Raw genomic sequence first — 12,617 nt, 5'->3', positions numbered from 1 at the left:
TAAATAATGGGAACAATAACACATCTGGCAAGAATTGCCGTTCATAAACATTGTGCCCATATAAAAAGAAACGGGAGAAGAAGAAAAAAGTCCTGTCAATAATAAATTATTTTTAGAGTGCAGACCTTTTTAGCAATTTAATCATATAAATATTGTGGAATGATGCCATATTCAAATTAAGATTTTAAAATAAAAATGTTCCCATATTCAAATAAAGGTTTTAAAATGTAGGCTAAGTGTCACTAATTAAACTAGTATATGTTCAGCTAATTGTCAGTGTTCTGTACCATTTCACAATAAGTTAATTTTGGCCTGAAACTGCCATCTAGTGGACGTTTAAGAAACTGTGGCTAATATATAGCAGGAAGTGAGCAGCTGGGCACATGGCTGGTGTGTGTTGCTCAGACTGGGAGTTTTCTTGGAATGCTCTTCATCAATCCTTGCTTTTGGAGAGCAATAGTTGTAAGTTTTCTTTATCTACTTGCTTTGGGTAACTCAGAAGTCTATTTTTTACATTAAGATGGAAAGTAATTAGAAAAAATATTGTAATTTAAGCATGTGACGTATAATCTTAAACTTTTCAATGCAAATCGTAAATATTTTAGGAAATATACAAATAATCTATTTTAATATGCAAATGTATTTAATGTCAACGGCATTACTGTAAATCTGTGAATTATCATTTATTTGAAGTTATGTTTAGTCATGAGTCTAATTGGAGATATGTATTTCTTTATTTTATTTTCACTCTGATCCACCGTAGTTCTGTGTTATCAAGATATAATGAATGCTGGAATTTCAACTTGCATTTCTTAACTCTATAATGGATGAGATTAACTTGCTGTCAAACTTCGCAAAGATTCTACATGAAGGGAGGACAGTATAGTCAGCCTCTTAAATGTATGCATCTCGAGAGATTGCAGAATTCAAGCAACAAATGATGTTTTATAAGTTTAGGAGGAGCAGGTGGTCCAGACGGTCTATCTAATCAGCTCGAGAGGAGGTGTACAAACTCGGAGCCCTCGATCCCCTTGGACAGAACGCCAAATACGCTTATTATATTTACTTACTCAATTTGATCAGTTGTAAGTGTGAAAACAACTGCTACAGATTAAAATCTATAAATCAAAACATTTATTGTATTTATGAAGGAAAGTTTCCGCACCCAAAGGCTCTATCACTGTTGTCTCAGTGGTGTTCAGTGACTTTGAGCGGATATCTGAGGCGGATTTCTGGCGACATCCATTAGGATAGTTTGTGATTTGGTCTTAATGACTTAGGAGTCCTCTTGACTACACTTAATGCTGGTTTTAGAGCTAAAATGCTTTGTGAAATACTCGAGACAAAATTTAGGAGTCCTAAAATTAGGACTGACATTGTTTTTAAGAGTTTCTCCTAAATCACAAAGTTATGAGCTACTTTTAGTCTTAAAAAGTTTTGTGAATACGGCCCCAGGGCCCGTATGTATAAAACGTTGAAGAAATGCTCTTAAGAATAGTCTTAAGTTTTGACAAAAAATTCTTAGTAAAAAGTAGGACTTCTCTAAGAGTAGGAGACTTTTATAAAGAAGCGAAAAGCAACTTTCAGTAAAGTATGAGACTGATTCTTAAGTGCTGACTGAAGTGGGACTTAAGTGCTGCAAACTATGGACTGCAATGATGTCAACCCAAAATGGATGCCCTCAACCACTGAATCAGCCAATAGTGAGCCTGCAAGGGTGAGGTCACTGCTGCATGACACCAATCATTTAATGTAATTATAATAAAATCATTTAAGACACTAAATTAAATTTTATTTAAAAAAAAAATGCTTTGCATTGTGCAAAATTATCACACATTTGTAGATGTCTCCTCATTTACAGTTGGAGCGACGATGCAAACATGATCCATCAATGGATCCAACAACTCAGGGAAGCCTGAAATCCTCATAAAAGTGGCTTGATTTTGCAGCAAGATTTGAAGATCAATTGGAAAGTCAATGAACACAGTAGTGGCCAAACGTGAGGCAAAGGAAATTTGACAGATTTCACCCTTTATTCAAATAGTATTAAAAATGCGTTAAAGATTTTGTAAGTGTATTGTGTAGTTGTGCCTGGAGTCAATTGTTTATTTGTGATAACACAATGAAACATGCCAAATTGTACAGACATATTTTTTAGCCAGGCTATCATACAAAGAAATGAACACATGAAAAAATAAGAGAGGACAATGAAATATTAATAACTGACTATGTTGCAGACAATGTATGGTTTTTTTTCTCCTGTGAGGTTTTTAGTTTTTCTAAAACCTGTAGCTGTAGTTTGCTCTTTTTTGTCTCTTAATATTCAACAAAATGATTGATCTGCCTGCATTGACACTATTATTTGGGAACTGAACTGAGCTGGACGATGACATCACTGATTTCTCCAAAGCGAATAAATAGAAATAAATGTATGGATAACTAATGATTTTTACAATGGAAATGAATCAATACTGAACTTACTTAAGCTGGACAATGACACTATTTTCTTCTAGATCTGCTGTGTAAATCCGCTTTGAAATTCAATCTGTATTTGTAAAAGGTGACTTGAAATAATTTTGTCAGATATATACCTTCGCTAAGTTTAGTGTTTTCCCTCAAGATTTTAAATATTTAAAAAATATTAATATAAAAATATTTTCCTCATAATTTGATGGTTCAAGCAAACTTGTAGGGTCATAAAAAAAAAAAAAAAAAACCTGCACATCACTTTTGGCCACTACTGTATGCTTGGTGTGGTCAGTGTCACAATAGTGCTGTTTCAGACCCTGCATACTGTGGACTGATGAGCTCAAGTCATCACCGGTGCACTGCTGCATTTTTATAGTCGCCAAAAATGTAATTATTACTTTCATTTCATTGCTACAAAATGTCTTAAAGGTTAGTTACAAAAAGAATACCTTGATGATCAACTCCGTCATCATTTAACTCCAATACATCATATTTTCGTTAAAAAGTGCGCAGCCTTGTCTCTGCTGCCATCTTGACCTCTCCAGCACTATTAAATAATTTAGGAGCTGTGACCTAGTCTTGACACTTAGGAACCTTTATGAATCACACTTATTCTTAAATTTAGGATTAAGAGTAAAATTATGTAATTCTTAGAATCTTGACAGACTTAAGACTAAAATTTTACTCTGAGTGGCTTTATACATACGGCCCCAGGTCATTTGAGGTACTATTATCTTCACAGTCGGGGGTTGCCTGTATTGTCTTTAGATGCTTTTGTTTTAGTGGTCACTTCTGCTGTGTGTAAGGTGAACACCTTTAAGGCCTGCCCACTGAATTCCTATAAAATACAATGCCTAGCTCCCTAGTCAGACTTCACTGCAGCATGAAACAGAACGTTCTCAATAAAGAGTCCTGTTGAAGATACATCCAAGTATCCAAGGTGATTTAGTTTTGGAATCCTCAGAAAACTTTAAGTAGATTTTTCTCAAAATTTACTTTGCTGACTATATTGACTTCAAACAGGTGTAGCTCAGTCATTTTTGTCTGATTCCAACAAATTATACATCTTTTTGAATATGAATTTTTTTTTTTTTTTTTTTTGTTGAAAAATTAAAATTTGGTTTCCAGTCCAAAATATAAAAAAAATTCTTAAATCAAGCTGCATGTACTAGACAAGTAAAACGACATAAGATGTTGTCTGGTTTAAAAAAAAAAAAAAAAAGAATGAGACAAGATTTTTGCTTAAAAACAAGCAAATAAGAAAGAAAAATAACCTAGTTTCTGTTTGAATTAAGAAATATTTTTCGTGCAGTGTATTATCTCTTGATGAACTTTTTGAAGCATCAAAGTGTTAGTTGCGTGGACTATCAATGAAGGGACAGAAATCTCTCATATTTCATTAACATATCTTTATTTCTGTTGCGAAGATGAACGAAAGTTACATGTTTGGAACAACATGAGGGCGAGTAAATTAATGAAAGATTTTTCATTTTTGGGTGAACTAACCTTTTAAAATATAGCTGTGCTTTTTGTGTCCAGAGGAGCTTTGGGGATTGCAGTGAATTCTAAGATGGGGGAACCGAGATTGCTTGAGTGTGGCTATGGAAGAGTTATGTTATCTTATGGAAAGATAAACTGTTTCCCTGAAACTAATAAAGTGAAGAACCTTATTATGCATCAAACAAATAAACGAAAGATATATATTACCTCTAACGTAAATTAGAAAATCATATACTGATATAGCTCTGGAAAAAATTAGGACACCACTGCAAAATTAGCAGTTTCTATTTATTGGATTTATTATTTACATGTAACTATTTGAGTAAAATTAACATTTTTGATTTATTCTACAAACTACTGACATTTGTTCCAAATATCAAATAAAAATAGTCAATTAGAGCATTTATTTGCAGGAAATGACAACTGGTCAAAATAACGAAAAAAGACGCCATGTTTTCAGACTTTGAATAATGCAAAGAAAACAAGTTTATATTCATTTTTAAACACAACACTAATGTTTTAACTTAGGAAGAGTTCAGAAATCAATATTTGGTGGAATAACCCTGATTTCCAATCACAGTTTTCATGCATCTTGGCATGCTCCCTTTCAGTCAGTCACATTGCTGCTGGGTGACTTTATGCCACAATAATGCAGCAATTTTTCTTTTAGGATAATCTTTTACGTGGCTTGAGGTATGCGTCCTTCGCAAAGATGTATCTGCCCGATTCGAGCCTTACTGAAGAACCACTAGATCACCACCAATCCTCCTCCAAATTGCACAGTGGGTGCGAGAGACTGTGGGTTGTAAGCCTCTCTGGATCTCTGTCTAACCATTAGAGGACCAGGTTTTGGGCAAAGCTGAAAACTGAAAACTGGACTCATCAGAGAAGATCAGAATCAGGCAGATCTGTCTTTGTGAGTGTGTCCCACCCTTCGTTCCCCTGTGGAACTCATTTGCATAAAGCACACAGAAGTCTTTAAAGTGTCTTTACAGTTTTACCAATGCATTTCTCACTTTCCAAACCACCACAAGTATACATTTGGCAATATTCTAAACAAATAGTCCAAACAGATTGAACTGTCATGGATTTATTCATTTGTACATTTACAGCTGAATTTGTGTAAGATGTAGCATTAGCTGTCACTGAGAATACTTATTTCTCTGAGTAATATTAAATGGCTGTATGTAGTTTGCATCCGTTTTATGGTTTCCAGACATAGTTATGAATGGATTTGGATGGATCATTGTGGTCTCTCCTTAGCCCCTTTCACACAGAGATTCCGGAAAATACACGGATAATGTGTCTCGGGATTTGTCCCTGGATCGTTTGATTCTGGTTCATTCACACTGCCAGGGATTTTCCGGAATCTGTGAGTGCGTTCACACAGATCCCGTAAAGACACGTGCCATCGATGTGACGTGTAATATCTCCACAGCATCTAAGTTTGTTTATGATCTCCGATTTCTCTCTCGAGAAACCACGATCGTGCATTTTTTGTCTGATTCGATCATAAACTAGCGCACTGCATACCGTTCCACTAAGCTGACGAACTATCTCAGCTTCAGCGTCATCACTACGACACACCCTTTACGGCATTGGTCCTGGCTTTTGTTCACACAGGGCGTGTTCCGGGACTGATCCCGGCAATGTTACTAGGTCCTCATCCCGGCATCAATCCTGGGATGTGTTTGCGTTCACACAGAAGGCACTCAAGCAATTTTATGCCAAATTTCCCGGGATCAACTCGCTGTGTGAAAAGGGTTTTTGTTTCACCCACTGCTGCTGAGGTCCTGAGGAATTTTTATGGCAGTCACAGGCCAAGACCTTAGGGATTAGATGGGTGAAGGGCCGAAACTGCATGTGGATCAGAGGAAAGTCCTGTCCTTCCTGGGCTTGGTACCAGAGGACGACTTCTTGCCCTCTAAGAGGTGTCTGGCTGTTTTAGCAATATAGAAATATATTTGAAAATAACCGTATGGGTTTGCACACATTCACGTTTAATTGATGTCTGATGACAGCAATCAACCCTCAGCAATATTCTTTCAGCTTCTCTCTGAACTGCTGTGGTAATTGAAGAATTGAAAGAAGTCTTTGTTCTTAACATTAATGGAGGAGGGGGTTGGGGGGACGTCAGGCTGTGAGCTGAATTATACAAACAATTCTAGGCTCACAGATTGTAAGTGTGATGATCATCTGCTAAATGAGCAACAGCGACCACAATTCACACCTTCAGTCAGTGAAGCCGCTCCCACAGCCGTTCATGAGAGTTTAATTGCTGGGAATATTCCCATCTTCCCACAGGAGAAGAAGCAAGCATGAGGAATTACTCCAGAAGAAACTACTGACATATTACTGTAAAGATGGACTTTGAGGAAGAACACTGCAGAATGAGAGATGAGGATACAGAGGAAGAAACGGGTTGGTGTTTTCCTTCATTCTCTTTAATGACTGACAAGAAACATTAAGAAGAACATGACATACATAAAGAATACATCTAGAAACTAGATTCACTTACATTCCTTCTTGTTTTACATTTGTCCTTCTTTAAAGAATATTCAATATTGAAGTGAATGAAGACCATCAACGTATATTTAAAAAACCTCATTATTTCGCATTGCAGATGGAAAAACAGTCATTTCCCAGACTAATAGGAAATTCACACTCAAAAAAGCTGGGAAATCTGGAGTCAAAGGATCTTTCGCCTGCACTGAGTGTGTTAAGTGTTACACGCATAAATCAGACCTTAAGCGACACATGAGAATTCACACTGGAGAGAATCTGTTCACATGCACTCAGTGTGGAAAGAGTTTCACCGTGAAAGCAAAGTTGGATGTACATATGAGAGTTCACACGGGAGAAAGACCGTTCACATGCACTCAGTGTGGAAAGAGTTTTGCACATCTGCGAAAGTTAAAACAGCATGAGCGTGTACATACTGGTGTGAGACCTCATATGTGCTTTGAATGTGGGAAGACCTACACTACATCCAGTGCTTTAAAATCGCACCAGAGAATTCATACTGGAGAGAAACTGCACAAGTGCTCACACTGTGGAAAGAGTTTCTCTACCTCATCATACTTGAAATCTCACAAGAGAGTTCATACTGGAGAGAACAGTGCTCTTCATGTGGGAAGAGGTTTGCCCACTTTCCTAATCTAAAGTTTCATATGCAAAAAAGTTGCTCAGTCATCCAAATGAGTAAATGTGATGTGCAGAAAAAGCAAAAACAGGAATTAGTTCCAACAGACTGATTTCATCAAAGATAATTTGTTAAAATAAGGTTTGAAGTTTGATTTTGATTTTATTTTTCTGACAAAGTACACTTTAGGAAGCTTAAAGTAGGTCAGAAAATTAGTGTTGTTGAGAAATGCCACAATTTACTCTTGTTCTTTTTTTTTTTTTTTTTTTGGTCCAGCTGTTTGGTGAATCATTGAGAACTGGAAAGATGTTATTGTGTTGAAATCACTCAGAGTCTGTGAATGTTCATGATCTGTTTTATGGTGTTTGAAACTCAATCTGTGAACAAAATATATCAAAAACAGTCAAAATTGGGTACGGGGTAGGCTAGCTTATGGTTGAATGGGATTTATTAATATTTGTTGTATCCATGATATCTTTATAGTTTTGTGTAATGTAATGATTGCACATTTTGAAAGTATGTGAAATAAAAAGGATCAAAGTTAATTACCTGACTCATTTAATGAATAAATGTACTTTAGTTTGCATGAAATCAAGGGGTTAAACATTGTGTTCAACACTAGCAATATCATTCTTTAAAATAAAAAAGAGAAGGTTTTCCATTCACTCTGACACACACACACACACACACACACACACACACGCACACACACACACACACACACACACACACACACACACACACACACACACACACACACACACACACACACACACACACACACACACACACACACACACACACACTTGAATGTTTATGGGGACTATCTATAGGTGTAATGGTTTTTATACTGTAAACTGTGTATTCATTTCCCCTTACACTAACCCAACCCCTAAACCTACCCAACCCAGAAAACTTTCTTTAACTTCTAAAAGTTTAGGACGTTGTTTTTAAGCTATTTGGTGTACGAGGACACAGGAAGTGTCCTTGTTAACCATGTTTAATTTGCATTACCCATGTCATTACAAACATTTGTGTCTTTGTAAACTACACGTACACACACACACTCACTCTTAAGTATTTGGTTCTCGTTTGGTTCTTTTTTTGAGAACCAAATAACATTCTAGGAACATTCTGTTTAGGTTTTATTTTTTGAAACCATAAACTATTTTTAAATAACCTAAAATAATTTATACAGCATGTTACATAATGCTTGTTTTTAGGTTATTATTTTGCAACTATAAAATGAGGTTAATGTTGCTGGGTAGTTATTTTTTTAAATAACCTAAAATAACCAGAGGTGGGTAGAATATTAAAAAAAATTAGTAAAAGTACTTATAGAAATATGTTATTTAGATATTTAATTTGAATGATTATATAAATATGATCATAATTAGATATATTTGCAAAAAACACAGAAGAGAAAAGCATTATTTCTGGCATTTCATCTATCATTGCATGTCCTTTGCTTTATATAATAATGAATACAGTCACGTCGAGGATGGCTCATTGGATGCCCCAGGTGAATCCCCGATGCAGTGAGGAGGTGAAGGGTGAACAATAGGGCTGGCAGGAGACGACGAAGACAGGGCTGGAACTAAAAGTGGTGGTGGAAGAGGGGAGGGAGGGTGAGACCAACCAATCTATCTCCCAGTCCAGTATGCACTCACTCACTGCGGCGAGGTTGTGGGCAGGCAATCCTCTATTCCCTCGAACTCCACTAATATCTCCTCTGCCACGGGCTCGTTGACCGGCTCAAACGCCAGTTCAGACGTAAGAGGCTCATGCTCCGGTGCGATGGTGGGCACGTCCGCTTCTCTTTGCGTTGGCAGCTCCATCGGGGCAGACTCTGAGCAGTCCGTTGGGCTAGTGTGTATACGAATCGTCCAGCAAAGAAAGTCCTTCCCAGGCTAAGGCAGTAAACAATACTGCGTAATCCATCTTTTGTGGTCGGTTCTTCTGTCACGCTTTAGCAAAGCGTGGTGTATGCAGGAACACGATGACGACGATTAATGTAAACTGACTTTATTAACAGAAGAAAAACATGATCAAACTCAGCTTAAACATTAACGAGAACTGACAAAGGGAACAGAAACACGGGCCAATATATTATAAGTGCAAACAAGGATGATTTGATAAACACAGGAGAGGGGAATGAGAACTTATGAGAAACCATAGTAACAAACTAGATTGAAATGAGTAACCTAGGAGACTAATGAGAACACAGGCTAACGGGAGCATAGCAGACATGAAAGTGAGCATAGCTGTGACATTAACGCAATGAACATGCGTCATTCTTTTACGTTTACGTTTTCAACAACTATGTATGTACAAAAATAGCCTATCCAGTCTGTGCTTGGGCTGAATGTATTTAATTTCTTGTGTGTGTGTGTGTGTGTGTGTGTGTGTGTGTGTGTGTGTGTGTGTGTTTTCTTGTGACGGAAACAGTGACATTCCCATTCAAGTTTGAAGGGAGGTATAAAGGTACAAAGAGCGACATCTTAGTTTAGATGGAGCCTTTGTTTAGGCTATTAAGGAAATGCAATTACGCCAAAGAAGAACTTTTACTTTAAATGAATGTTTATTTAAATGCAGCCTACTTCAGTGTGATATGATACCATATCATCCCTTAATGCTGAGAATTTGAATAATTGTAATGCAAGGGCGGTTTGGATTAAGGTCTACACAGGGCCCTAGGCTCTGGGATTCCTCTGGCATTTTGTTACTCATAGCTACATATAATAGCTTGATCAGTCACACGAAAGTAATAAGAACACTGACTTAGTGCAACCAGGGCTATATTTCAGAATATATAATTGAGTGTTTACAAGCCATGAATAGAGATGTGGTCTCGCCCCCTGTTTGAAAATCATTCAAGTAGGTGTATTTTCTGGCATGGTTAAAAGGCTTTACGTTACCAAGCATTGACAGGGCTCTGATCAAATTGTGTTGAGCATTGTCAGATCAAGAGTACCTGTCCTTGACATTAAGTAACAGTATTAGCATTGGTAATAGGTGTGGTGTGAGTTTACAACTAAAACTGATGTAGGGATGGGTGATTTAGGGATGGGACATTAATCTATCATCCGTAATTTTTAAACCTACATCCAATTACACTAGCAATTACTGCAGAAATAGATTAATCACAAAATTTGAGCAAAAACCCCTGAACAGAAGCAGTCACAGGTTGTTTTGATTGTTGGTTAATGTTTCATGTCTTGTCATGTGATTCCCTGGCCCTCATGTGATCCTGCCATGTGTTCTGTGTTGTCATGTTGTCACTAGTTCATTGTTTCATTGTGCACAGGTGTGTCTTGTTCAGTCATTAGTCCTTGTGTGTATTTAAGCCCTCATGTTTGCCTTGTCCTTGTGTCCATGTATCCATGTGTCCTTGTCAAGTATTGTATGTGTAACCACTGTCGGTGGAGTGCCACGCCACGCCACTGTTTCTGTATTTAGTAGTGATGGTGAAATGAAGCACTGGGGCTTCCTCGACTGTATTGTAAAATGGTTCATTACTTGAAGCTTTTCAACACGTTGCAAACTACGACATTGTGTATTCAAAAGGTGGAAAAGCTGTCTTTCTGTCCCAGAAGACCCATCCATTTTTTTGATTGTTTCATGTAATAAAACACTTTGTGCTCTGTAAACCGCAAAGCAATAAAATAATCCTCATAATTAATGTGTTAGTGTAGTTCTTATACAATGTATGAATAAACATATGAAAAAATAAAATAAAAATAAATGGGACCAATTACAGTGTACTGAAACAATTCTTATGAATCTGCTTTGATCAACAAATGCAGCCTTATTCACATAAACTTTAGCGTCAGTCCTAATATATATATGAAGAGCTCAGATGCAAAAGCCTCTAAGTGCCATCTGAAATTTTCTTCTAAAATGAGCATTTTTATCAAGCTCGTATGTTTAAGTTCAGTAATTTCACTTTAAAGGAGAACTCCGGTCAATTTTAACATTGAGCTCATTTTTTTGTACATTTGGAGTGCTGTCAGTACAGAGAACAATGACAAAAATCGGTGTTGCCTACACCGTTATCCTCTTTTTAAAATTTGCACCCTGTTGACTTCAATGGGGCAAGTTTTAAACCTGCTTTTAGCCTCTTAACATCCTTGATGTGTCATTACAAGTGCACAGGTCATGTGAGTGATTCCTTCTGAGTGAACACGAGTCAATCTGACTGTTATTTCAGCCAGCGCAAATACCTGTATTTACATCCTGTTTTCGGTCGAAGTCCACAGTAGTCGATTGTCGAGTTCACGCGCGTGATCATAGGTACTAAACCAATGCGCGTGAACTCGACAATCGACTACTGTGGACTTCGACCGAAAACAGGATGTAAACACAGGTATTTGCGCTGGCTGAATAAACATAATTTTTATCCCTATCTTTCACATCTACTGCAGTGAGATTGACTCGCGTTCGCTCTGAAGGAATCACTCACATGACCTGTGCACTTATAATGACACATCAAGGATGTTAAGAGGCTAAAAGCAGGTTTAGTACTTGCCCCATTGAAGTCAACAGGGTGCAAATTTTAAAAATAGAATAACTCGGTGTAGGCAACACCGATTTTTGTCGTTGTTCTCTGTATTGACAGCACTCCAAATGTACAAAAAAATGAGCTCAATGTTAAAATTGACCGGAGTTCTCCTTTAATGACAATTAATAGGTAATTTGCATTGCCATAAAAATGAAATTACTGAACTTAAATATACGAGCTTGATAAAAATGATCATTCTAGAAGAAAATTTCAGATGGCACTTAGAGGCTTTTGCATCTGAGCTCTTCATATATATATATATATATATATATATATGTGTGTAATCAAAATAAAATAACATTATTGTGGAATGGTGAAGTGCTTGTGAACTGGGTAGTGAAAGTGCTTGTGAACTGGGGAGCTGACATTTTATTTTGTGGGTAATTTAAGAAATTAAAGATTTTTATTAAGGAACAGGACTTGTTCAACAGTGTGAGGGCTAAGTCTATTTCTTTTTTTATTTACTACTACTGAAGGGCATGACACTTGAAACCTGCTCAAGGGGTTCGCGCTATTTTCGAAACTGATTCTGAATACGAAGTAGTCACGTGACTGTGTGTAAAAACAAAGCTTCGGACATCACAGATCACGTGGTTATGGAAAAACGAATCAAGCTCCAATACACTGCTTCAGTGTGAGATGTTTTGTTTTTTTGATACAAGCTTCGAAGCCTCGGTGCCGAACGTCACATCACTAGTATTTAGTTTATGTTGAATAAACTGCACTTGGGATCGTCAAACTCTCCTCCAGTGGAATGATTACAGAATCCCCCTGATCATGTGGGCTCCTATAAGCTACAGCCTAGGTTAGCCTATGCATTAATCCTCCCCTGGTGTGATTGATTATTAGCATGGTCTAATGCCCGGTAAATACTGTTGTCACAGTCTTGCAACCAAAGATAGCCTTCGACAGTGTCATAAATTTAACATGATCATCTCACAGTGT

At 37.1% G+C, this 12,617-nt stretch overlaps 1 long non-coding RNA gene across 1 annotated transcript; it reads left to right on the top strand.

The window, feature by feature from the left end:
• Nucleotides 1-381: 381 nt before the first annotated feature.
• Nucleotides 382-7,654, top strand: LOC308695463. The gene is made up of 4 exons (XR_014030712.1): nt 382-462; nt 4,640-4,885; nt 6,274-6,390; nt 6,593-7,654. It is a non-coding gene; the product is annotated as an uncharacterized lncRNA (long non-coding RNA).
• The last annotated feature ends 4,963 nt before the right edge of the window (nt 7,655-12,617 follow it).

The sequence above is a fragment of the Scardinius erythrophthalmus genome (genome assembly GCF_964197995.2).
Source record: "Scardinius erythrophthalmus genome assembly, chromosome: 9".
NCBI classification, from domain to species: domain Eukaryota; kingdom Metazoa; phylum Chordata; class Actinopteri; order Cypriniformes; family Leuciscidae; genus Scardinius; species Scardinius erythrophthalmus.
The sequence above is the reverse complement of the archived record's forward strand: the minus strand, read 5'-3'. Positions and strand labels throughout refer to the sequence as shown.